This window comes from Rhinoderma darwinii, chromosome 4 (genome assembly GCF_050947455.1).
Source record: "Rhinoderma darwinii isolate aRhiDar2 chromosome 4, aRhiDar2.hap1, whole genome shotgun sequence".
In the NCBI taxonomy this organism is placed as follows: Eukaryota; Metazoa; Chordata; class Amphibia; order Anura; family Rhinodermatidae; genus Rhinoderma; species Rhinoderma darwinii.
Genome location: NC_134690.1, coordinates 31268522 through 31295525, shown reverse-complemented (window position 1 = coordinate 31295525; position 27004 = coordinate 31268522). Strand labels below are relative to the sequence as shown.

Sequence of the window (27004 nt, the reverse complement as noted above, 5' to 3'; positions counted from 1 at the left end):
GTCTACAGAACTTTTCATCAGGTTATGTGGGAAATATTCCTGAATGACAACATATATTTAATGACTAGGAAAACACAGCAGTAATATTTTACAATATTTTACATTCAAAATGGAGCATTGGTGCAATAGTAATCAGGTCTGATGAGAATATTCAGATGCCCCAGACATGGAATTTGATCTGTGGCTTAACATGGGAATCCCCATTATAAAAAAAATCGGCAGGCAGACACCTGTAGCTTTTTACTCAGAATGATGGTTTTACATAGTGGTTAAATGTCAGTAGCGTGCAGGTATGCAGTGCAGAGCAGGAAACAAAACAAAAAAAAAACAGACTATTTCTATTGTGTTCTTCCTTCTTTGAAATCTGCTTTGTGGCTTTTATTACCGTTGATCCTAAAGATATTTGCTAAATAACATCCATTGTTAATTCATTGCAACGTGATATCAGAAGTAGAACTGGTGTGGGCAGTGCTGGATCTCCTCTGAAACCTGGACAAATGTCAAAACGGCTAGACCTACTACAATGTTCCCTTACATTGTGTAAAATATGAACATCTCTTTTTAGCTGGTGGCAGGGGCATTGCTCATTTTTTTAAGATTTATGGCACAGATCTACCACCATGCAATTCTCCACAAAGCCGTTAGCTTGAATAATACCACAATACACTGCTCGATAGTAACAATTTGCAGCCATAGGGTGCTTGAAGAATGCTATGTATTGTAATAATAATCCTGCCATAAATTGTAATAATAATATTGTCATACATTGTAGTAATAATACTGTCATACATTGTTATAATAATACTATCATACATTGTAATAATAACACTGAAATACATTGTAATAATAATACTATCATACATTGTAATAATAATACTATCATACATTGTAGTAATAATACTGTCATTTATTGTAATAATAATACTATCATTCATTGTAGTAGTAATAATAATACTATCATACATTGTAATAGTAACACTGAAATACATTGTAATAATAATACTGTCATACATCGTAGTAATAATAATACTGCTAGACACTGTAGTAATAATAATACTATCATACATTGTAATAATTATACTGTCATACATTGTTATAATAATGCTGCCATATATTGTAATAATAATACTATCATACATTGTAATAATAATACTATCATACATTGTAATAATAATAATACTATCATACATTGTAATAATAATACTCAATGTCAAATATTTTTGTGTCAAAAAAGACAAAAGTATAGTAGGTATGATACCTTTATTGGCTAACCATAAAAGTTCTATATGCAAGCTTTCAAAGCACAAGGCCCCTTCGTCAGGCAAGTTACAAATGTATTGTTTCTGGCTAACACGGTACTACACTATTTTTTTACTGTACTTCATAATAATAATAGTCATACTTTGTAGTAATAATAATACTGCCACACACTGTAGTAATAATAATACTATCATACATTTTAATAATAATACTGCTATACATTGTAGTAATAATAAAATCATACATTGTAATAGTAATACTGTCATACATTATTATAATAATACTGCCACACACTGTAATAATAATACCATAATACATTGTAATAATCATACTGCCATACAGTGTATTAATAGTAATATCATACATTGTAATAGTAGTAGTGCCATATATTGTAGTAATAATACTGACATATATTGTAGTAATAATACTGTCATACATTGTAATAATATTACTGTGATACATTGTAGTAATAATGTCATATATGTAGTATTAATACTCTGATACAGTCTAATAATAATATTGCCATACTTTGTGGTAACAATACTGTCATACATTATAACAATAATACTGCCACACATTGTTATAATAATAAGGACATAAATTGTAATAATAATACTGTCATACATTGTAGTAATAATATTATCATACATTGTAGTAATAATACGGTCATATATAGTAATAATAATACTGTCATACATTATAGTAATAATACTGTCATACATTGTAATAATAATACTGCCATACATTATTATAATAATACTGCCACACACTGTAATTATAATACTATCATATATAGTAATAATAATACTGCCAATACATTGTAATATTAATACTGTCATACATTATAACAATAATACTGGCACACATTGTAATAATAATACGGTCATATATTGTAATAATAATACTGTCATACATTGTAGTAATAATACTATCATACATTGTAGTAATAATACGGTCATATATAGTAATAATAATACTGCCATACATTGCAGTAATAATACTGTCATACATTGTAATAATAATACTGCCATACATTATTATAATAATACTGCCACACACTGTAATTATAATACTATCATATATAGTAATAATAATACTGCCAATACATTGTAATATTAATACTGTCATACATTATAACAATAATACTGGCACACATTGTAATAATAATACGGTCATATATTGTAATAATAATACTGTCATACATTGTAGTAATAATACTGTCATACATTGTAGTAATAATGCTATCATACATTGTAATAATAATACTGCCACACACTGTAATTATAATACTATCATATATAGTAATAATAATACTGTCATACATTGTAGTAATAATACGGTCATATATTGTAATAATAATACTGCCATACATTGCAGTAATAATACTGTCATACATTGTAATAATAATACTGCCATACATTATTATAATAATACTGCCACACACTGTAATTATAATACTATCATATATAGTAATAATAATACTGCCAATACATTGTAGTAATAATACTGTCATATATTGTAATAATAATAATACTGCCATACATTTTAAGAATAATACTGCCATTCATAGTAGCAATAATACTATCATACGTTGTAATAGTAATAATGCCATATATTGTCGTTTTAACACTGTCATACATTGTAATAATAATACTGCCACACATCGTAATATTAATTTGGGCAAACATTGTAATATTAATACTGCTACACATTGTAATAATAATTTTAATTGCAAAAACTCTGTGGCTACACACTGTGATTCAAAGTATGGTAACACGCATCCAATCAAAGTTATTTCACCACCTTTTGGATTTTATGATAAACGCTTATCTATTGACATCTTTGTGAGTATATGGAATACAATTCCCTTTATTTAGTCATATAAGTTGTCTGTACAACTTGTTTCTCCTTTTTTAATGCAGGGAAGCTGTGTGTCTGCGCACATGCGGAATATAGAGCATTGCATTTTCAATACAGTACACTGCTTAGGAGATCCTGGTGAATCATTGGACACTGATTGACTACCTCACTCTAAACCATATTTCTTTACAAAGGTGGTGAAAAAACTTTGATTGAATGTGTTGCCATACTTTGAATCCTAGTATGTAGCCATAGAGTCTTTTTAATTAAAAGTACTGCAATATACGGAGAACATTAGACTTTTCCTTTACCCTCTGGGTGACTTCATTGGTACATGGACAACAGTATTTTATGACTATTTAGTATTGTTCGTCACAATAATAATACTGCTATACTGTGCCAAAACAATATCATCATACTCTGCCAAATACTACAGCCATGCAGTGCCCAAAGAATACTGCCATAAAGTGCCCACATAACATAGCTATATAATGGCAAATAATACTATCATAGAGTCCCAAGTAGTGTAGCCATATAGTGCTGTAATATTATAACTATTGTTATACAATGTCCAAATATTATCTAAATACAGTATTCAAATAAAATCACTTTATATTACTGCTATGCGGTGCCAAGCAGTATTGCCATACAATGCCCAAATATTACCCTTATACAGTGGCAAAATTGTAGCCATAACAGTGCCACACAATACAAATATACAGTGTCAAATACTATCACCATACTGTGCCTTGGCAATAGTACCATAAAGTGTTCACATAATAACACTATACAGAGCCAAATTATTATCCGTACAATGTTGAAATAATACCGCCATACCGTGCACACGCTCTACATACACTCATATGCACATTCATATACTCTTAGATGTAAACAGATACACATGTATACACATAATACAATGCATACATATAGACAAAGATATGCAGACATAACTTAGTTCAGTGCCAGGCCTCCTTCCAGCACAGCCTCATAGCAGTTGCATGCCCTGCATCTATGGTAGGTACCCTCCGTGGGCCAGGTGCCTTCTGCTAATGCCACAGATGGCAGTATGACAATTCTGGCACATGTTAAGCTGCAAGAATGACTTACTTTCCAGAACATTCTTTGAAGGTGACCTCATTTCAACAATAACTGAAACTGAAATACATAATCCCATCACAATGGTTGTCAATATTTGGGCTTGCTGCGTAACAATGATACCACACACCAGTTATAATATAAAACACAAATATAAAAAAACAAGGATTAGAAGGGTTAGACCCTTGAGGGTGGAAACAATCTGATAAAGACTGGACAATACTTTATATTGTATGCCACGTATTAATAACTGTCTATAAACAGGGGCGTACGCCGGACTTTGTCAAGGGGGATTCACATTATGTGCAGCAATGCACACACACATACAAATAGATGCACATGCACTTAATAGACACAGTCATTGTTCTCATCATAAAGTGAATAACTAATGTCACCATAAAGTGTATGTAGATAATGCTGCCATACTGTGTGCATAAACAATTCCACCGTACCGTACACCTAAATAACACTACAACGCCATACAAATAAATAATGCTGCAATACAGAACACAAATATCACGCCAGTATAATGACAGCTAGTGTAACCTTGATGAGATGTAACTGCTGTAGCACCATCATAGCCAGCAGAGGTCTAGCAGTTCTTTAACTAGCTGGCTTACCATTGGGGCATCTCCCCTTCACAAAAAAGTCTCTCTTCAGAGTACACACTGGTACCACTGGAAATTTAAAGGGGCATTACCCATCTGCATGACCTGTTGATTCCAATAGGCTGGGAACACGGCTCCAATTTTTCTCTAGTTTGTTGGACTGCCTCCACAGACCCCGGTTAAAAGATGTACTGCACCAACCTGCAATTAAAGATGCACAGCCTTAATATCTCATGGAGTTGACACTTCTAAGCTTAATTCATCATCCGAGTCCGATGGTTATCTAAATACATTCCTGCCACAGGGAGCATGTGTGCAGCACTATGTCGAGGGAGCACACCAAAATATCTCTCGGCTTTTCGTCTCTGATTTATAAAAAATTCCATCTCTGTTAATCTAACATTTTCCTAAATTCTATAACTAACTCCTATTGGGAAATCCCCCACCCCAGGAATTCTTGGAAGCCAACATCTCAATGCTTACTAATGATCATTGCCAAAATCGACGTCCAATATCAGTCCTCAATATTAATTATAAAGTATTCATGAAACTGTATTCCAAACATTTGGACCCTTTAATGACACCCTTAATCCTGCCAGACTAAACAGGCTTTATGCCCTCTCACAAAACAACAGAAAACATCCATTTAGTGTTCAATATTCCCCGTTACGCCATCTTCAACAATCAGGAATTAATGTTGCTGAGCCTAGACCTAGAAAATGCTTTTGACTCTGTAAAATGGGAATATTTAGTACTCTTGTTGGGTAGGATGGGAATTCAAGGCCCCATCTTACAAGCTCTTTGTTTCCTCTACTTCCCGAGCCAGAGTAAAATTCCAAGGTCTACTGTCCTCCACCTGTTTAACTGAACATGGAACGAGGCAGGGATGTCCTTTATCCCCTCTACTTTTTGCAATTGGCATAGAGCCTCTTGCCCTTGCAACTCATAAAAATGTAGACATCCAGGGCTACAGTTTGGGTTTGTCTTCCTTCAACCTTAGCATGCATGTGGCTGACATGCTCTATTCATTAAAATTCCATGTCTCTCCACCAAGCTTATGTCAGGTTTTTGGTAAACTTGAGTTTTGCACTTCCAAGTCGGAGGCTATTGGTCTACATACTGTAGGTACACATCCAGCAGTTAAATCTATGTATACATCCAGCAGTTCTATCTTTGTATACATCCAACAGTTATATCTATGTATATATCCAGCAGTTCTATCTATGTATATATCTAGCAGTTCTATCTATGTATATATCCAGCAGTTATATCTATGTATATATCCAGCAGTTCTATCTATGTATATATCCAGCAGTTCTATCTATGTATATATCTAGCAGTTCTATCTATGTATATATCCAGCAGTTATATCTATGTATATATCCAGCAGTTATATCTATGTATACATTCTGCAGTTATATCGATGTATATATCTAGCAGTTCTATCTATGTATATATCTAGCAGTTCTATCTATGTATATATCCAGCAGTTATATCTATGTATATATCCAGCAGTTATATCTATGTATACATTCTGCAGTTATATCGATGTATACATCCATGATCCACCAGTTACACAGATACATTGATGTGTTTAAATTCTGAGCTCGGACAGTAGCGTTTTCTTTCTGATGAATGTTCCTGACGTGTTGTTTTCCCATGGCTTAGCTTTCAGTGGTTACCTAATGCTAAAATATTCGGGAATTATTTTCCATTGGGCTGCAGCACAAGGTTGTGGTTTGTTTTGTCTGTGTCAGACATCGCTCAGGGGGAACAGAAGTTTTTACAAAGAATAAAACCACAGCACTTATCACATTTACTGTGGGAGCCCAGCTTGTTCCTGTAGCACTTGTGTCATCCCTTTTTATACCTTGAGTTACATTTCTTATTAGTGTACCTCCAGCCAAAACAGAAAAACTTAACCCCTTCCCACACTGGGTCGTACATAAGCGGGAGGTACCTTTCATACTGTGCCAAGTAATTTACAGCAGACATCCCACTGCAATGGTCAGGATTGTAGAAAACCAATCTTGGCTGATTAACCCCTTAGATGCCGCTGTCAATAGCGGGGAAGGGTCTTCCTCTTTTACCACATCGACGATCTTCCAAAGTGTTGGGTTGCCACTACAGCCAGGGGCCTAAGAAAGGCCAGTGTCACGTAGGGTTCATGGACCCACTGGGCCATACCGCCTTGGCGGTATGGCAGCTAGCCAACAGGGAGCAGGTCACAGTCTGTAGTTCGTATAGGGTACCTGTGGCAGCTCGGACAGTAGCAAGGCAGGCTTGGCTGAGACTAGGCAGCAGGTAGACGTAAGGTGTGGAGTAGCAGAACAGGCATAGAATACAGCACAGAATGACAACAGCTTAGCATGGCACTTGACTAGGATAGCACGGGATACAGGAAACAGGATACAGGAACAGGGAACACTGGGAACTGGAAAACACTAGGAGACCATTTGCTTAGACAAACTAGGATATGACAAACAACGCTCAGGCAAGGATCAGAAGGGCAGAGGCCTTCTTATAGTTCAGGAAATCATGTGAGTTGATGATGATGATTGTTTTCATGTGCGTGCGCTGGCCCTTTAAGAGCGGACACAGCGGACCGGAGCGGAAGTGAGCGCTGGCGTCTCCTATAAAAGGAGATGGGGACCAGCGCTCACAGATCCATGGCTGCGGGCATCGGGAGGTAAGTAAACCCGACAGCCCGTGGCCATGGATGCTACAGTATCCCCCCTCTTACGCCCCCTCTTCTTGGGGTCAGAGTGAGAGAGGAATTTCTTCAGAAGTGTAGGAGCATTGAGGTTCTCCTCTGGCTCCCAGGACCTCTCTTCAGGACCAAACCCCCTCCAATCCACCAAATAAAAAGTCTTTCTTCTCACTTTCTTGGAGTCCAAGATCTCCTTAACCTCGAAGATGTCTGAAGGGCCGCTGGATGCAACCGCAGGGCTAGGAGTCTTGGTAAAGCAGTTCAGAATAACCGGTTTCAGGAGAGAGACATGGAAGGAGTTGAGGATCTTGAGGGTAGGAGGCAGCCGAAGCTTGTAGGCGACAGGGTTGATCTGCTGAAGGATATCGAAGGGTCCGAGGAACCTGAGAGAAAATTTCTATGATGGCACCCTCAGACGAATATTTCTGGAGGACAGCCAGACCTTCGTGCCAGGAAGAAACTGAGGAGGTTCTCTTCTCCTTGTGTCCGCCTTTCCGTTTCAAGCGGTTGACTGCCAGCAGGATGGAGGTTCGAGTTTGCTGCCAGATCTGCAAAAAGTCCCTAAAAGCAGCGTCAGCAGCTGCTACCTCGGACGTATCAGGTACCGGAAGAGGAATTTGTGGGTGTTGGCCATAGACAATAAAGAACGGTGTATTTCTTGTGGACTCGCTGGTGTGATTATGGTAGGCCGAGGAAAAGTCCAACTTTACACCTAGGAGTCCTCAGAGGGCTCTCCAGAACTTTGAGGTGAACTGAATCCCCCGATCAGACACAGTATGCTGCGGCAAGCCATGCAGGCAGAAGATGTGTTGGATGAAAAGCTTGGCCATTTGAGGAGCAGAAGGAAAACTGGTCAGAGGAACGAAGTGGGCCATCTTCGAAAGTTGATCCACCACCACCCAGACAGTACTGCTTCCAGCAGAGAGAGGCAGGTCAGTGATAAAGTCCATAGCTATATGCTGCCAGGGAGCCTCGGGCACAGGCAATGGCTGGAGCAGGCCAGCAGGTCTGGAGTGAGCGGCCTTGTTAGTTGCACACACTGAGCAGGAAGAAACAAAGTCCATAATGTCCTTGGCAGCGTGGGCCACCAGAAATGTCGGGCAATCAGATCCTGGGTCTTACGGGTCCCCGATTGATATGCCAGTCTAGAGGAGTGTCCTCAGCCAGGCGCACAAAAGTCCTCCCTGGAGGAAGGTCCCCAACTTGCAGGGGATTGACAGAGACAATGCAAGATGGATCAATAATGTTCTGTGGAATCTCCATGGTGTCTTCTGTTTCGAAAGACCTGGACAAGGCATCTGCCCTCACATTCTTGTCGGTCGGGTGATAATGGAGCTCAAACTGGAACCTGGTAAAGAACAGTGACCACCTGGCCTGATGAGGGTTCAGCCGTTGGGCTGTATGAAGATAAGTGAGGTTCTTGTGGTCCGTAAAAATCAGGATGGGATGAGCTGCGCCCTCTAGTAGATGTCCTCACTCTTCCAGGGCCAATTTGATGGCCAGTAACTCCCGATCCCCAATCGAGTAGTTGCATTCTGCGGAAGAGAAGAGCTTAGGGAAATATCCACATACCATTGACTTGCCCTTGGAACCTCTCTGGAACAGGAGTGCACCAGCACCAACAGAGGATGCATCCACCTCCAACGAGAACTGTAGGGAAACATGTGGATGATGGAGGATAGAGGCTGACGTGAAGGTGCTCTGCCTCAGGAGTCAACACCTTGGCGTTCATGCCCTTCTTAGTAAGGTTAGAGATAGGAGATGTCAGTGAGGAGAAGTTTGGAATAAACTGTCTGTATGCGGACTCTGCCTCAGGAGTCAACACCTTGGCGTTCATGCCCTTCTTAGTGAGGTTAGAGATAGGAGATGTCAGTGAGGAGAAGTTTGGAATAAACTGTCTGTAAAAATTGGCGAATCCCAGAGAGCGCTGTATGGCCCTCAAGCCTTGAGGGCGTGGCCATTCCAGGACAGACTTTACCTTTTCAGGATCCATTTTGAGACCTCTATTCGAGACAATGTAGCCCAGGAAGGGTAAAGCATCCTTTTCAAAATCGCACTTCTCCAACTTGGCGTACAGACGATTCTTCCTTAACTGCAGCAAAACTTGACGGACATGTCTCTGATGAGTCATAAGATCTGGAGAAAAAAAATCAAGATGTCATCAAGATAGACCACAACACAAACATAGAGGAGGTCACGGAAAATGTCATTAACGAACTCCTGGAAGACCGTGGGAGCATTACACAGGCCGAAGGGCATTACTAGATATTCATAGTGTCCCATCACGGGTGTTAAATGCAGTCTTCCATTCATCACCCCGGTGAATCCGGATTATGTTGTATGCCCCACCCAGGTCTAGTTTGGAAAAAATCTTGGCATCATGGATACGATCAAACAGTTCTGAGATCAATGGCAACGGATACTTATTTTTCACCGTGATCTGGTTGAGACCCCGGTAATCGATACAAGGACGCAGAGAACCATCCTTTTTTTTGACGAAGAAGAACCCGGCTCCTGCCGGGGAGGAAGACTTCCGTATGAAGCCCCTTTCCAAGTTCTCTTTAACATAGGCGGACATGGACAGAGTCTCTGGCAAGGAGAGAGGATATACCCTACCACGGGGAAGGGATGCACCAGGAATCAGCTCGATAGGACAGTCATACGCCCGGTGCGGGGGCAGCGTCTCCGCCTCCCTCTTGCTGAAGATGTCCGAAAATGCAGCATAATGACCAGGCAATCCTGCCAATGACCGAGACAGACGAGGCTGAGCCAAACGAATCTGCACCAGGCAACGGCTGTGACACTCGGGGCCCACCCAGAGAACCTCTCCAGAGTTCCAGTCCAGGACTGGGGCATGTAGTAGGAGCCAAGGCAGGCCCAGCAGCACGGAGTTAACGACCTTGGACAGGACATAGAATTATAGAAGCTCGGAGTGGAGAGCCCCTACTTGGTCACAGCTATAACTGGGTCTGGCAGAGGTAGTCCATTTACCGATGCAACCATCAACGGCCTCTCCAGAAGGGTAGTGGGTAATTGAAGAAGGTCCACAAGGTCTCTACAAATGAAAATAGCAGCGGAGCCAGAGTCCAGATACGCAGGGACCTGATGCGTTTTCTCACCGGACACTATGGTCACGGGTATGGACAATTAGACGGAATTCCTTTTTTGCCTAAGTTTGTCTGTCCTACCAACCCTAGGCTTTGGGGCTTTTGGGGACACAGACGCACAAGATGTCCTCCAAGGCCGCAATAAAGACAGAGTCCCGAAGTGCGTCTGCGTTGTCTCTCCTGTGTAGATAGCTTACATTGGTCCTTCCTCACAGACTCTTTAGAAGGATCGGCATTGGAGGACAGCAGGGGTTGCTGCAAGGTAGAGACCGGACTAGGAAGACCTCCCTCTTGGAGCCATTCTCAGAGCCTTCTATCAATCCGGGCGGCCAGAAGGATGAGGTCATCCAGGGTAGACGGCAGATCTCGAGCGGCAAGTTCGTCCTTAATTTTAGGGGACAGTCAATGCCAGAATTTAGCAACCAGGCCCTCATTGTTCTACGACAGTTCTCCCCCCAGGGTGCGGAAGTGGATGGCTTACTCTCCCACGGAGATGTCTCCTTGGCATAGGTTCAGAAAGGAAGCCGCACTAGAGGAGACTTGTCCAGGCTCCCCAAACACTGTGCAAAATGTCCGGAGGAACCCCTGGAGGTCACGGGTCTCTGGTCCTTGTGTCTCCCAGATAGGGTTCGCCCATGCAAGGGCCTTGCCATTAAGAAGAGAGACGATGAAAGCGACCCTTGCGCCATCAGACGAAAATGCACTTGAATACAGGCTGAAGTGGATCTGGCATTGGTTCAAAAATCGACGACAGGTACCTGCGTCTCCATCATAGTGGTTAGGAAGAGGCAAAAAAACAACGAGGATCAATACTGCCAGGAGGTGTAGTCTGAGGATCAGTACTGCCAGGAAGTGTAGTAGGAGGAACAGAAGTTTGTGCCTCCTGCCGACGTGCGAGAATATTCAAGGCCTGGAGGAGTAGGTCCTGTCGAGACCGGATCTCTTGTGACGTCGTCATGGTCTTGGATCGACCAACGGGGTCCATGGCATGAGCGTACAGTCACGTAGGATTCGTGGACCCACTGGACCGTACCGCCTTGGCAGTATGGCAGCTGGCCAACAGGGAGCAGTTCACAGTCTATAGTTCAGGCCTGATAAAGATGCTGTTTCAGCATTGAAACGCGTTGCCTTTTATTATTCTCAATAAACCTTTGGTACTCACTCCAACTGCATACGTGCCTTACTACTATTCACGGGTCTGTATATTTATCCCGAGTGTAGCAGCGCCTCTTGAAGACTCCAAGTTTTTTCCTGCATCTATATTATCATTACTTGCGGTCTCCCGAAGGATCACCGGTATCGAGTCTCGGCAGCAGCACACATATGATTCAGGGCTTACATTTATTCTTTACCAGGTTAGTAGTATTTGGTCAATCTCCACTCCATTTTACCTTGGTAACCTGCACCATGTGGCGCCGTGGTTTTTGTTCTTTTTCCCCTACCTATCTCAAGAACGAGGGGTTCCACGACCCCGTCTTTGCCTGGTGATGCGACCACTGGGGAATTAGGAATCGCTGTGCTACACTGTTTTCATATCTCCCATTCACTTCTAGATGCAGTGACCAGAGGCTGCCTCAACAGGCAGGGATGTGATCGGGTGAGCCTTATTCTTTTGATCGATGCAAGTCCCAGAGGTGGAATCCGCATCTATTAGACATTCATGGCATATCCTGTGGATATACCATAAATGCCTGTTGTGTGAAACAACTCCATTAAAGTGTCCCTCCTGCTGGGACCACCAGATATCACTTTCAATCTGTGGAGAAAGCTGGCAGTGAGTGTTTAATATCCCTGCAGCATCCCCACAGGCGAAATTAAGCATTACACATTGCTTATTCATATCCATGGGTTGTCTACGTAATTCAGGACAGGACAGGTCCTCCAGAGAGAGAGAGAGACGCTCTATATAACCGCTCTACACTCTGGCCAAGAGCTGAGGGTTCCAAACGGAGTACCCCCTCGATTTACTCAGAATTACCTAATAGGGAATATAAAAATGGGTTTTCTAAACCAAACATCCCCTTTAAATGACGCACATTTAGGATCTGGATCTTTTTTTCCCCCTTGAATTGGATTAAGTTTATCACCTGCAGCTCTGATTCGGGGCAAAACCACAGCGAAAATAGCTTCTATAGTATAATTTCTGTGGCTAGCAGAGTGGGTATCCTAAAAGTTTATTGTATCTAAGACTGTTGGACAAAAGTGGAACCAATCAATATTTTACTTATTACTTTTACACTTAGCATATGCTAAAATCTACTAAATAGTTGTTTCAACTTTATTTTAATAAATTGGGTTACCAGAAACATTAGCCTTTGATTCGGTAAAATAACTCTTTAAAATTGTACTCTAATCCAAGCGACTCCAGTCCAAGCATTTCAGAAGCCAAATGTATAGTTGTGTTCTGCTGCCCTCTAGTGTGGAAAAAAAATAGGACTGCTGAGTAATCTATCGCCTTATCTGTTCTCAGAGTGCTGTCATCTTGGGCAATCGGTGGTGTTACATAGTACTGCAGATAAACACTATTTGGACAAAAGTATTGGGACACCTTCACATTACACCTACAGGAGCTTTTATGACATCTCATTCTGAATCCATAGTCATTAATATTGAGTTAGTCTCCCTTTGCAGTAAAACAGCTTCCACTCTTCTGGGAAGGTTTTCTAGAAGATTATGAAGTGTGTCTGTGGACATTTTTGCCCAATCATCCAGAAGAACATTTGTGAGATCAGACACTGATGTTTGAGGAGAGGGTCTGGCTCACAACCTCTGTTCTAGACCTTCCATGTGTTGGATGGGGTTGAGGTCAGGGCTCTGTGCAGACCATTCAAGTTCTTTCACACCAAACTTATCCAACCAACCAACCAACCATGTCTTTATGTACCTTGTGTACTGGGGCACAGTCATGCTGGAATAGAAAAGGACCAAACCCCAAACTGTTCCCACAAAGTTGAAAGCTACAATTGTCTAAAATGTCTTCGTATACTGAAGCATTCAGATTTCTATTCACTAGAACTAAGGGGCCTAAACCAACTCCATAAAAACAACCCCATAGCAATATCCATCCACCACCAATAAGTTGTCACAATGCAGGCAGGCAGGCAACGTTTTTCCTGGCATTCGTCAAACCCAGACTCGTCCATCAGACCGCCAGATAGAGAAGATTTATCACTTCAAAGAACACGCTTCCACTGCTCCGGTGTCCAGTGGCGGCGTGCTTTACACCAGCTCATCTGACGCTTGGCATTGTGCTTGGTGATGTAAGGGTTGCATGCAGCTGCTGGGCCTCCATGCCATGATTCTCCTGGGAAGATATGTGAGAGAGAAAAAAGAGGGGGCAGGGGAAAAACAACGGCGCTCCTCTAAGGTGATATTGTATGGAAAAGCATTAAAGCAATGAAAGGTAAGTTGGTGTACTCACCTAATCGCGTTGTGCACATGTAGGCACAACGCTACTGCTTCGCATGTATGATGTAGAAGATATATTTTTGTGGAGTCGGCTGCCACCCGCTGCTATCCCACGGGTAAAACCTCTATACCTGGGGTAAATGAAGACTGGAGATTTGAAGAAAAAGGTTGCAGTTTTCGGGACATGGTGCCAGACCGGTAAGTAGTCAAGTTGATTATATATATTTTTCAGTATGTTTAATTGTTAATACACTACGCGTTTCAGGACCGGACTGGTCCCTTTATCAGGGTAATACAATGTTTTACAAAAGGAGACTCCCTTTTATACACAAAAGACCGGGAAAAAAACAATGGGATCGTTTCTTTCAGATAGCAGTCGTACTTCAATTAAAAAAAACAGGAAATGTGAGGAATGTAGGTTTCCTAGTCTGCTGACGTCCGATAGCAGAATTAAAATCACTCGTAGGGAATAGTGATAATCCTTTGAACACTATCACATATACTTTCTCTCTAGCTGGCTGTGCACATCATTATCAAGAACCTAATCTTTAGGGACCAAGAAGGGGGGGGCACCCAGTACTTCTGGAAGCGGGGCCACACGCATCGGCAGTGGCGGATTATCATATGGGCGGATCGGGCGACATCGTCTTACAAAACTATACAGCGCGCTAGCGCTGATAACCGCCGCTACGAAGATGGGGAGGAGCAGGGAATTGGCCGGCTTAGGACACCCCTCCCTGACAGTGCGGGCGCCGCCATTGAGTAACAGAACAGCGACAGACGGCTGTTCTGTTACTCCAAAGCTGGAAGAGAAGAGCCGGGCAGGCGGTCACCGTTGCTGAGGTGAGTACTGGCTTATCCTCCTGCCCAACTGGTTCCCGACCGCTGGCTGTATTTTTACGGCCAGCAGTCAGGGACAGGTCCTTAAAACCCGAGCCATAGACTTTCTACGGCTCGGGTTTTAACTTGCTGCCCGCGCGATCAGGCAGCTGAATGTCGGGTCTCCGGCTGTCAGTGACTGCCGGGGACCCTGAGGAGAAGATAGAAGCAGCTTTCACTGCTTCTGTCTTCTCCAATGTCTTTTTACACAGCGCTCAGTGAACGCTGTGTATAGGAATAGAGACAGCAGCAGCGGCGCTGTCTCTATTCCTCCCGGTGATCATGTGACTGGTCACATGATCGCCGGGTGCCGTTAGTGACAGACTGCTGCTGGGTCTTACTAGACCCAGCACAGCCCTATTAGTGACAATCGTCACTATGAGAGGGCTGATTTCCCCTGTAACTGGGGCTGCTGTGCAGCTCCAGTTACAGTGGAAAAACATGGTGTAAAAGAAAGAAAAAATATATATAAAGTTCCCCAAAGGTCTTTTTTGACCTTTGAGGAACAGACCATAGTAATAAAAAAATAGTAAAGTGCAAAAAAAAATAAAAAAATAAATACGTATAAAATACCCACCCCAAAAAAATAACGTTCCCCCTGCCAATCATTGTTGTAACGCTAGCGCTGACCCAATTACCCTAATATAGACATGTAATATATTAAAATTTATGGTAAACAATGACGATTACAAATAAAAGGTCTATTTTAGGGTACAACTATGTTATTACCCAAAAAAAATAGCTGTAACGTAAAAAAGCTTGTTTTTTTACTATTATTTTCAAACTTTATGAATAAAAATTCTAAAATAGCAAAAAAGGTGTGTATAAAAACGATAAAAAACGAAAACTGCATTGTCTACAGAAAAAACATCACAAAAATCACGTCGTTAGCCCAACAAATAAAAAAGTTATAGCCATTTAACTAACACGTGCTAAAAATAGCTAAACGGTGTCTGGTCCTGAAGGCTCAAAATAGCCCGGTCCTGAACAGGGTAAAGTCACTGGCCGACTCTAGGTGGGGGATTATGCAGTAAGGGGGAGGGCTAACCATCTAACTGATGGCAGCTAGCTCTATGGGGGGGATAATAGTTTCCCCGAATAGAGCTCTCTTCAGTCAGTTAGACGCTCAACCCCCCCCCCCCTTGCAGTATAGTAACTACTGAGGACCCTATGGGGGAAGGCGGGATTATTCCTAGAGCCCTCTGCCTGCAGTCAGATGGTTAGACCCCCTTGCAGTATAACTCTCCCCCCCCCATAGAGCTCTCAGCAGTTATTATATTTTTTTTTATAAAAATGTGTGTTTGGTGCAACTTTGTAATTACGTTTTATTAAAAAATATTTTCACTTTTTGAGATACAGCTGCTTTGTATCCTGTATCCGTCAGGTCAGCAGGACTGACGGGATCAGTGAAACGGGCCCTGCGCTAAATTATAATCTTAGATGTGATAGATTTGAGGTGGATCCTGCGTGTCACTGATCCTGTCAGTCCTGCTGACCTGATGGATACAGGATACAAAGCAGCTGTATCTCAAAAAGTAAAAATATTTTTTACTAAAATCAATCAATCACACTGATACACACACATACATTATATATATATATATATATATATATATATATATATATATATATATATATACATATAATATAAAGTTTTTAAATGTGTACATAACCTTGTGGCACTATATACAAGGGGGAGCGCTGTGAGGCACTATATACAAGGGGGAGCGCTGTGAGGCACTATATACAAGGGGGAGCGCTGTGAGGCACTATATACAAGGGGGAGCGCTGTGTGGCACTATATACAGGGGGGAGCGCTGTGTGGCACTATATACAAGGGGGAGCGCTGTGTGGCACTATATACAAGGGGGAGCGCTGTGTGGCAATATATACAAAGGGGGAGGGCTGTGTAGCACTATATACAAGGGGGGGCTGTGTAGTGCTATCCACAGTGGTATGTGTGTGGCGCTCTTTATAGGTAGGGCTTTTTGGTGCTATTTACAAGAGGGGGAGGGCTGTGTGGCGCTCTCTACAGGGGGGCTGTATGGCACTATCTATAGGGGGCTGTGTGTAACGCTCTCTACGGGGGGATGTGTGATATATAGAGGGGGCTGTGTATGGCGATATCTATGGGGGTGTGTAATATCTACAGGGGCTGTGTGTGGCACTATGTACAGGGGGCTGTGTGTATGTTTTACAGTGTGTGGTATTATTATATTCAGGCGCGCAGTGTTTGGTGCTATTATATTTAGGGGTACAGTATGTGGCACCATGATAACTTTATTTTCATTTATAGGTGTGGAAATGTTGGAAAAGTGAGGAGACGTCTGAGTGGCAAATTCTGCATAAATTAGTCATGGCCGGGAGAAGTCATGAGCGCTGGACCGGATGGAGAAGAAAAGAGGAAAAAAACTACTAGAATCTGAGACGTCGTCACCTGTGAGTCACTAGATTTATAGAGAATCTGTCACCTCTCCTGACATGTTTATTATAGGAAATCCTTGTATTTCACAAAAAGTCTTTCTGCAGTCCAGGACTGATAGACAATTCCCCTTGTCAGGAGGATGTGTCCCAGCACAGTGTGATACTGTCAGTATGTAGGGACACAGCCCTGTGATAAGGGAAATCGTAAAACTGTTAATGCTTGCCCAAAAAAGTAGTGTTAAAAATAGTTACGGCGCGGCAGGGCGGCGGTGTGGAAGGGGGGCCCCAGTTTGGGTAACAGACAGCCCAGGGCCCATGGTCTACTTAATCCGCCACTGCGCATCGTACCAGGGCAACACTTTCCAGGAGAAGTTCCCCAAACTGGCAAGAAGGGAAAAAGTCAAAAGAGGTGCAAAGTCTGCTATAAGAGGGGGATAAGGGAGGACACAATATATCAATGTGACACGTGTCCCTAAAAACCAGAGCTCTGTATGAAAGTGTGTTTTCAAATTTAGCATACATCCCTTGGTTTATAATTTATCCCAATTTTACTTACCCTGATGCACTCTGCACAGCTTATCCCCCCTCGTCTTTCCCCTCTGGGCCCTGCTGTGTGCCCAGGCAGCTGATAACAGCCACATGTAGGGTATTGCCGTACACAGGAGTACCCACATTACAGTTTATGCGGTGTATGTCTCTGGTCAAAATGCTCACTACACCTCTAGATGAATGCCTTGAGGGTGTAGTTTTTAAAATGGGGTCACTTCTTGCGGGTTTCAACTGTACTGGTACCTCAGGGGCTTCTGCATACATGACTTTGCACCAGAAAATCCCCAGTAGGCCAAATGGTAGTCCTTACCTTCTGAGCCCTCCCATGGGCCCAAACGGCAGTTTATCACCCCAAGTGGGGTATTGCTGCACTCAGGAAAAATTGCGCAACATAATGGGGTATTTGATTTCTTGTGAAAATAAGAAGTTTTCAGCCAAAACTACATATTATTGGAAAAAATTAATTTAGTTTTAATTCCCAGCCCAATTCAAATAAGTTCTGTGAAAAAACTATGTGGTAAAAATGGTCACAACACCCATAAATCAATTCCTTGAGGGGTGTAGTTTCCAAAATGGGGTGACTTCTGGTGGGTTTCCATTGCTTTGATACCTCTGGGGCTCTGCAAATGCGATATGGCACCCGAAAACCAATCCAGCAAAATCTGGACTCCAAAGAACAAATAGCGCTCCTTTCCTTCTGAGCCCTCCCTTGGGCCCAAACGGAAGTTTATCACCACAAGTGGGGTATTGCCGCACTCATGACAAATTGGGCAACAAAATTGAGTATTTTATTTCTTTTGAAAATAAGAATTTTTGAGCTAAAACTACATATTATTGGAAAAAATATATATTGTTTTTTAATTCCCAGCCCAATTCAAATAAGTTCTGTGAAGAAACTATGGGGTCTAAATGGTCACATTACTCATAAATTAATTCCTTGAAGGGTGTAGTTTCCAAAATGGGGTCACTTCTGGTGGGTTTCCATTGCTTTGATACCTCTGGGGCTTTGCAAATGCGACATGGCCCCCGAAAACCAAACCAGCAAAATCTGCACTCCAAAGAACACACAGCGCTCCTTCCCTTCTGAGGCCTCCCATGGGCCCAAACGGCAGTTTATCACCACAAATGGGGAATTGCCGCACTAAGGACAAATTGGGCAACAAAATGGGGTATTTTGTTCCCTTTGAAAATAAGAAATTTTGATCACAAATGACATCTTATTGGAAGAAATTACATTTTTTTAATTTCACAGCCCAATACAAATAGGTGCTATGAAAAAACTGTGGCGTCAAAATGGTAACAACAACCATAAATGAATTCCTTGAGGGGTGCAGTTTACAAAATGGGGTCACTATTGGGGGATTCCTACTGTTTTGGTCCTCAACACCTCTTCAAACCTGGCATGCTGCCTAAAATATATTCTAATAAAAAAGAGGCCTCAAAATCCACTAGGTGCTTCTTTGCTTCTAGGGCTTGTGTTTTAGTCCACGAGCGCACTAGAGACACATGTGGGACATTTCTAAAAACGGCAGAATCTGGACAATACATATTTAGTAGTGTTTCTCTTGTAAAACCTTCTGTGTTACAGAAAAAATTGGAATAACATTGAAATTCAGCAAGAAATATGAAATGTGCAAATTTCGCCTCCACTTTGCTTTAATTCCTGTGAAATGCCTAAAGGGTTAAAAAAAACTTTCCAAATGCTGTTTTGAATACTTTGAGGGGTCTAGTTTTTAAAATGATTTTTTTTATTGAGGTTTCTAATACATAGGCCCCTCAGAGCCTCTTCAGAACTGAACAGGTACCTTAAAAAAAAGGCTTTTGACATTTTCTTAAAAATATGAGAAATTGCTGTTTATGTTCTGTCTTGTAACGTCCAAGAAAAATTAAAAAAAAATTCAAAAAACGATGCCAATCTAAAGTAGACATATGGGAAATGTGAACTAGTAACTATTTTGGGGGGTATTAACCATCTGTTTTACAAGCAGATGCATTTAAATTCAGAAAAATGCTATTTTTTCAACATTTTCTCTAAATTTTGAAATTTTTCACAAATATACACTGAATATATCAAACTAATTTTACCACTAACATAAAGCCCACTGTGTTATGAGAAAATAATTTAAGAATCGCTTGGATAAGTTTAAGCATTCCGACGTTATTACCACATGAAGTGAAATATGTCACATTTCAAAAATGGGCTCTGAGCCTTAAGGCCAAAACAAGGCTGTGTCCTTAACGGGTTAAGAAAAACATTTCTGGCCCTTAATTTGCTAGTGTAAATTATTGGAACAACATTTATTGTGGTCTCTGAAAACAACTATTTTTGCATCCAATTTTGAAAATGCTCCGTTCATGTCTATCTGTAATCAATATATAGAAACCACGAAGTGTCAAGAACAATTTAAAGCTGAGCTATTTTTTAATATCTCTAAAAGATAGCCCCAATGATGATTTTTTACTATTCTTTAACTTTAAAAAGCAAGGCCCATTAAGACTTTAAGAATGAAAATCTGAAAAAGACACGCCCATTTCACCTTCCCATGCAGAAAGAAAGCCTGGCTTGAGAGACGAGGATCCCACCATTAAACTACCATATAAATACAAAATGTTGGTAGGGTTCTTAGCTAGCAATACCCTCCCCAAGTCAGTCATCTCCCTAAAAGAGGGATAAATCCTAAAATACTGGGAGCAAACTTTTTTAAATTGAATGTAGTGCAGGAATGTAAGGGAGAGCCCCGGCAAGAGGTTACGAAAAGTAAGTTCATCAGGGACCAAGTGTGTGTGTAGGACGTGCTGAACAGAGTATAAATTGAGAGCATCCCACATGTCAGGGTACACTTTTGAGTCCATGCTTAAGAGTTCAGGAAGGAGTCCCAGTGGGAGACATGGGGAGGGCAAGTGCATTAAACTAGGGCCCAAGGAATGCCAGACCTCACAGAGTCCCCTTGACATGGGGTCAAAGGAAGGATTCCTGAATATTTTCGGGTCAGGTAACCACAGCATCTTATGAAAGGAATTACCCCAAAAGGACATTGCCAAGGTGGCTTCGAGTGGATATCTACAGGGCCTGACCAAATCCAACCATCTATTGACCTGAATAGCCTTATAATACAAGGACATGTCTGGCAAGCCTACTCCACCTGACATTTTTCTTTTCGTCAAGAGAGAGTGTGAAAGTCTGGACTTCCTCTGACCCCATATAAACCGTGAGAAAATCCCTCGTAGTGATTTAAAAAAGGATCTCGAGAGGCCTATGGGCACCATTTGTAACACATACAGAAACTTGGGTACCACATACGTTTTTAGCAAAGCAATCCTCCCCATCCAAGAAATAAGTGGAATATCATAGTCCTTAAGTAATGTAGTAATATTGGAGAGAAGGGGCCCATAATTGAGACTGAATAATTCGGAGCATTTATTTGACAGGCGAATACCCAAATATTTTATATCGTTTCTTGACCACAAAAATGGGGAAGAGGATTGCGGCATGGACAAAAACTTTTGGGGAGGGTAATATTTAACACTTCTGATTTATTGAAATTTACCTTAAACTTGGATACATGACCGTATTGTTTCAGTATGGCCTCCAGTTTAGGGAGCCCCATCAGAGGGTTAGTGACCAGGAAGAGAAGATCATCAGCAAAGGCCATGACTTGTAGTATTGCCGAGCCCATTGACATACCCTCCACCTCTGGGTCCTGTCTTACAGCTTGGAGAAGCATCTCAACAGCTAAAACAAATAAGGAGGCGGATAGGGTGCACCCCTGTCTCATACCATTGGAGATCTCAAATACCGGTGTTAATAGACCATTAACTTTTAGTCGTGCATGGGGCTGCGCATAGAGGGACATGACCGCCTCAATAAAGACCAATGGTATGTTATATTTAACCAAAGTGGCTCTCATGAATGACCAATCAACTCTATCAAAGGCCTTTTCGGCATCAATACTTAATAGGACTAGAGGTGTGTTTGTCATATGCGCCTCCTGAATGGCTCGGAAGATCTTAGCGGTGTTATCCTTTCCCTCTCGGCCAGGAACAAACCCTGACTGCTCACTATTAATAAGATGTGGCATCAATGGCCTTAACCTAGTGGCCAGAAGTTTGGCCCATATATTAATTTCAAGATTCAACAGCGAAATGGCCTGTAGCTGCAGCAGAGCTGAGGATCCTTTCCTTCTTTGGGTATGAGTACCACATATGCTTCCTGTGTCTGTCTGGGCAAACTACCGCCCATGACGAGCCTATTTTAAACCTTAATGACCAAGCTATTTTTTACGTTTTTCCATCGTTAAAATTCCAAGAGCTATAACCTTTTTATTTTTGTGTCGACATAGCTGTATAAGGTCTTGTTCTTTGCGGGACAAGTTGTATTTTTTAATAGCACAATTTTGAGGTACATATTATTTATTTTTTAACTTTTATTAACTTTTGTTTGGGGGGGAATAGAAAAAAACCCAGAAATTTTGCCACGCTTTTTCACGTCCTAAATCTACGGCGTTTACTCTGTGGTATAAATAACACAATAAATGTATTCAGCGGGTTGTTATGATTGCAACGATACCAAATTTGTATAGATTTTGTATGTTTTACAGGGCCTGACCAAATCCAACCATCTATTGACCTGAATAGCCTTATAATACAAGGACATGTCTGGCAAGCCTACTCCACCTGACATTTTTCTTTTCGTCAAGAGAGAGTGTGAAAGTCTGGACTTCCTCTGACCCCATATAAACCGTGAGAAAATCCCTCGTAGTGATTTAAAAAAGGATCTCGAGAGGCCTATGGGCACCATTTGTAACACATACAGAAACTTGGGTACCACATACGTTTTTAGCAAAGCAATCCTCCCCATCCAAGAAATAAGTGGAATATCATAGTCCTTAAGTAATGTAGTAATATTGGAGAGAAGGGGCCCATAATTGAGACTGAATAATTCAGAGCATTTATTTGACAGGCGAATACCCAAATATTTTATATCGTTTCTTGACCACAAAAATGGGGAAGAGGATTGCGGCATGGACAAAAACTTTTGGGGAGGGTAATATTTAACACTTCTGATTTATTGAAATTTACCTTAAACTTGGATACATGACCGTATTGTTTCAGTATGGCCTCCAGTTTAGGGAGCCCCATCAGAGGGTTAGTGACCAGGAAGAGAAGATCATCAGCAAAGGCCATGACTTGTAGTATTGCCGAGCCCATTGACATACCCTCCACCTCTGGGTCCTGTCTTACAGCTTGGAGAAGCATCTCAACAGCTAAAACAAATAAGGAGGCGGATAGGGTGCACCCCTGTCTCATACCATTGGAGATCTCAAATACCGGTGTTAATAGACCATTAACTTTTAGTCGTGCATGGGGCTGCGCATAGAGGGACATGACCGCCTCAATAAAGACCAATGGTATGTTATATTTAACCAAAGTGGCTCTCATGAATGACCAATCAACTCTATCAAAGGCCTTTTCGGCATCAATACTTAATAGGACTAGAGGTGTGTTTGTCATATGCGCCTCCTGAATGGCTCGGAAGATCTTAGCGGTGTTATCCTTTCCCTCTCGGCCAGGAACAAACCCTGACTGCTCACTATTAATAAGATGTGGCATCAATGGCCTTAACCTAGTGGCCAGAAGTTTGGCCCATATATTAATGTCAAGATTCAACAGCGAAATGGCCTGTAGCTGCAGCAGAGCTGAGGATCCTTTCCTTCTTTGGGTATGAGTACCACATATGCTTCCTGTGTCTGTCTGGGCAAACTAGCGCCCATGACGAGCCTATTTTAAACCTTAATGACCAAGCTATTTTTTACGTTTTTCCATCGTTAAAATTCCAAGAGCTATAACCTTTTTATTTTTGTGTCGACATAGCTGTATAAGGTCTTGTTCTTTGCGGGACAAGTTGTATTTTTTAATAGCACAATTTTGAGGTACATATTATTTATTTTTTAACTTTTATTAACTTTTGTTTGGGGGGGAATAGAAAAAAACCCAGAAATTTTGCCACGCTTTTTCACGTCCTAAATCTACGCCGTTTACTCTGTGGTATAAATAACACAATAAATGTATTCAGCAGGTTGTTATGATTGCAACGATACCAAATTTGTATAGATTTTGTATGTTTTACTACTTTTACACAGTAAAAACGCTTTTTTTTCAAAATTATTTGTTTTTGTGTCTGAATATTTGAAGAGCCATAACTTTTTTTATTGTTCTGCCGATCCAGTTGTATGAGGGCTTTTCTTTGCGGGAAGACTTGTAGTTTTTATTGGTAGCATTTTGCAGTAAATGCGACTTTTTGATAATTTTTTATCACATTTTTTTTAAGTCAGGATTCACAGAAAACAGCAATTTTTCCATAGTTTTTTATTTAATTTTTTACGGCGTTCACCGTGCAGGTTAAATAATGTAATAGCTTTATAGTCGGGGTCGTTACGGACGCAGCGATACCAAATATGCGTAACTTTTTTACTTTATTTTGTTTTTTTAATAGTAAAGCTTTTTGTAAGGGGAAAAAGTGGGTTTTTCATTTTTTTTTAATTAACTTTATTAACCCCTTAAGGACGCAGCCTAGTTTTGGCCTTAAGGCTCAGAGCCCATTTTTCAAATCTGACATATTTCACTTTATGTGGTCATGGACTAAAACACAAGCCCTAGAAGCAAAGCACCTAGTGCATTTGAGGCCTCTTTTTTATTAGAATATATTTTAGGCAGCATGCCAGGTTTGAAGAGGTGTTGAGGTGCCAAAACAGTAGGAATCCCCAAATAGTGACCCCATTTTGGAAACTACACCCCTCAAGGAATTAATTTATGGTTGTTGTTACCATTTTGACCGCACAGTTTTTTCACAGCACGTATTTGAATTGGGCTGTGAAATGAAAAAAATTTCATTTTTTCCAATAAAATGTCATTTGTGATCAAAATTTCTTATTTTCACAGGGAACAAAATACCCCATTTGGTTGCCCAATTTGTCCTTAGTGTGGCAATACCCCATTTGTGGTGATAAACTGCCGTTTGGGCCCATGGGAGGGCTCAGAAGGAAAGGAGCGCTATATGTTTGTTGGAGTCCAGATTTTGCTGGATTGGTTTTCGGGTGCCATGTCACATTTGCAGAGCCTCAGGGGTATCAAAGCAATGGAAACCCACCAAAAGTGACCCCATTTTGGAAACTACACCCCTCAAGGAATTCATTTATGGTTGTTGTTAGCATTTTGAGCACACAGTTTTTTCACAGCACCTATTTCAATTGGGCTGTGACATTAAAAAAATGACATTTTTTCCAATAAGATGTAATTTTTTATCAAAATTTCTTATTTTCACAGGGAACAAAATGCTCAATTTTGTTGCCCAATTTCTCCTGAGTGCAGAAATACCCCATTTGTGGCAATAAACTGCCGTTTGGGCCCATGGGAGGCCTCAGAAGGGAAGGAGCGCTGTGTGTTTTTTGGAGTCCAGATTTTGCTGGATTGGTTTTCGGCTGCCATGTCACATTTGCAGAGCCCCAGTGGTATCAAAGCAATGGAAACCCACCAGATGTGACCCCATTTTGGAAATTACACCCCTCAAGGAATTCATTTATGGGTAATGTGACCATTTAGACCCCATAGTTTCTTCACAGAACTTATTTGAATTGGGCTGGGAATTAAAAAAATATATATTTTTTCCAATAATATGTCATTTTAGCTCAAAAATTCTTATTTTCACAAGAAATAAAATACTCCATTTTGTTGCCCAATTTGTCCTGAGTGCGGCAATACCCCATTTGTGGTGATAAACTGCCGTTTGGGCTCATGGGAGGGCTCAGAAGGAAAGGAGCGCTGTGTGTTCTTTGGAGTCCAGATTTTGCTAGATTGGTTTTCGGGTGCCATGTCGCATTTGCAGAGCCCCAGAGCTATCAAAGCAATAGAAACCAATCACAAATGACCCCATTTTGGAAACTACACCCCTCAAGGAATTCATTTATGGGTGTTGTGACTATTTTGCCCCCATAGTTTTTTCACAGAACTAATTTGAATTGGGCTGGGAATGAAAACAAAATTATTTTTTTCAAATAATATGTCGTTTTGGCTGAAAATTTCTTATTTTCACAAGAAACAAAATACCCCATTCTGTTGCCCAATTTGTTCTGAAGGCCGCAATACCCCATTTGTTGTGATAAACTGCCGTTTGGGCCCATGGGAGGGCTCAGAAGGAAAGGACCACCATTTGGCCTACTTGGGATTTTCTAGTGCGAAGTCATGTATGCAGAAGCACCTGAGGTACCAGTACAGTTGAAACCCGCAAGAAGTGACCCCGTTTTAAAAACTACACCCTTAAGGCATTCATCTAGAGGTGTAGTGAGCATTTTGACCGGAGACCTACACCCCATAAACTGTAATGTGGGTTCTCCCGGGTATGGCAATACCCTACATGTGGCTGTTATCAGCTGCCCGGGCACACAGCAGGGCTCAGAGGGGAAAGATGAGGGGGGATAAGCTGTGCGGAGGGCATCAGGGTAAGTAAAATTGGGGTAAATTATAAACCAAGGGATGTATGATAAATTTTAAAACACGCTTTCATACAGAGCTCTGGTTATTCGGGACACGTGTCACATTGATATATTGTGTCATCCCTTATCCCCCTCTTATAGCAGACTTTGCACCTCTTTTGACTTTTTCCCTTCTTGCCAGTTTGGGGAACTTCTCCTGGAAAGTGTTGCCGCCCAGGTACGATGCGTGTGGCCCAGCTTCCAGAAGTACTGGGTGCCCCCCCTTCTTGGTCCCTAAAGATTAGGTTCTTGATAATCACCTCTTGAAATTCCAGGAAAGTTCCCGTCTGGCCTGCACATCGACGTAGCACGTACGCATTGTACAAAGCCATCTGTATGATGTGCCCGGCCAGCTTCTTATACCACACCGCATGGCGCTCTAGGGCTTCAGAATTTGATCTGACAAGTCCACCCCTCCCATGTACCTATTGTAGTCCAGGATGCAGTCTGGTTTGGGGGTGGCCTTTCCTTCATATATCCTAAACCTGTAGGTATACCCTGATGCACTCCCGCAGCTTATACATCTTCACGCCATACCTTGCCCTCTTACCCGGCAGGTACTCGCGGAATTGA

At 41.5% G+C, this 27004-nt stretch overlaps 1 long non-coding RNA gene across 1 annotated transcript in view; it reads right to left on the bottom strand.

Moving 5' to 3' along the window:
* The window catches only part of LOC142759107 (uncharacterized), a 231085-nt gene that overhangs the window by 167019 nt on the left and 37062 nt on the right, over positions 1-27004 (bottom strand). The window lies entirely within an intron of this gene.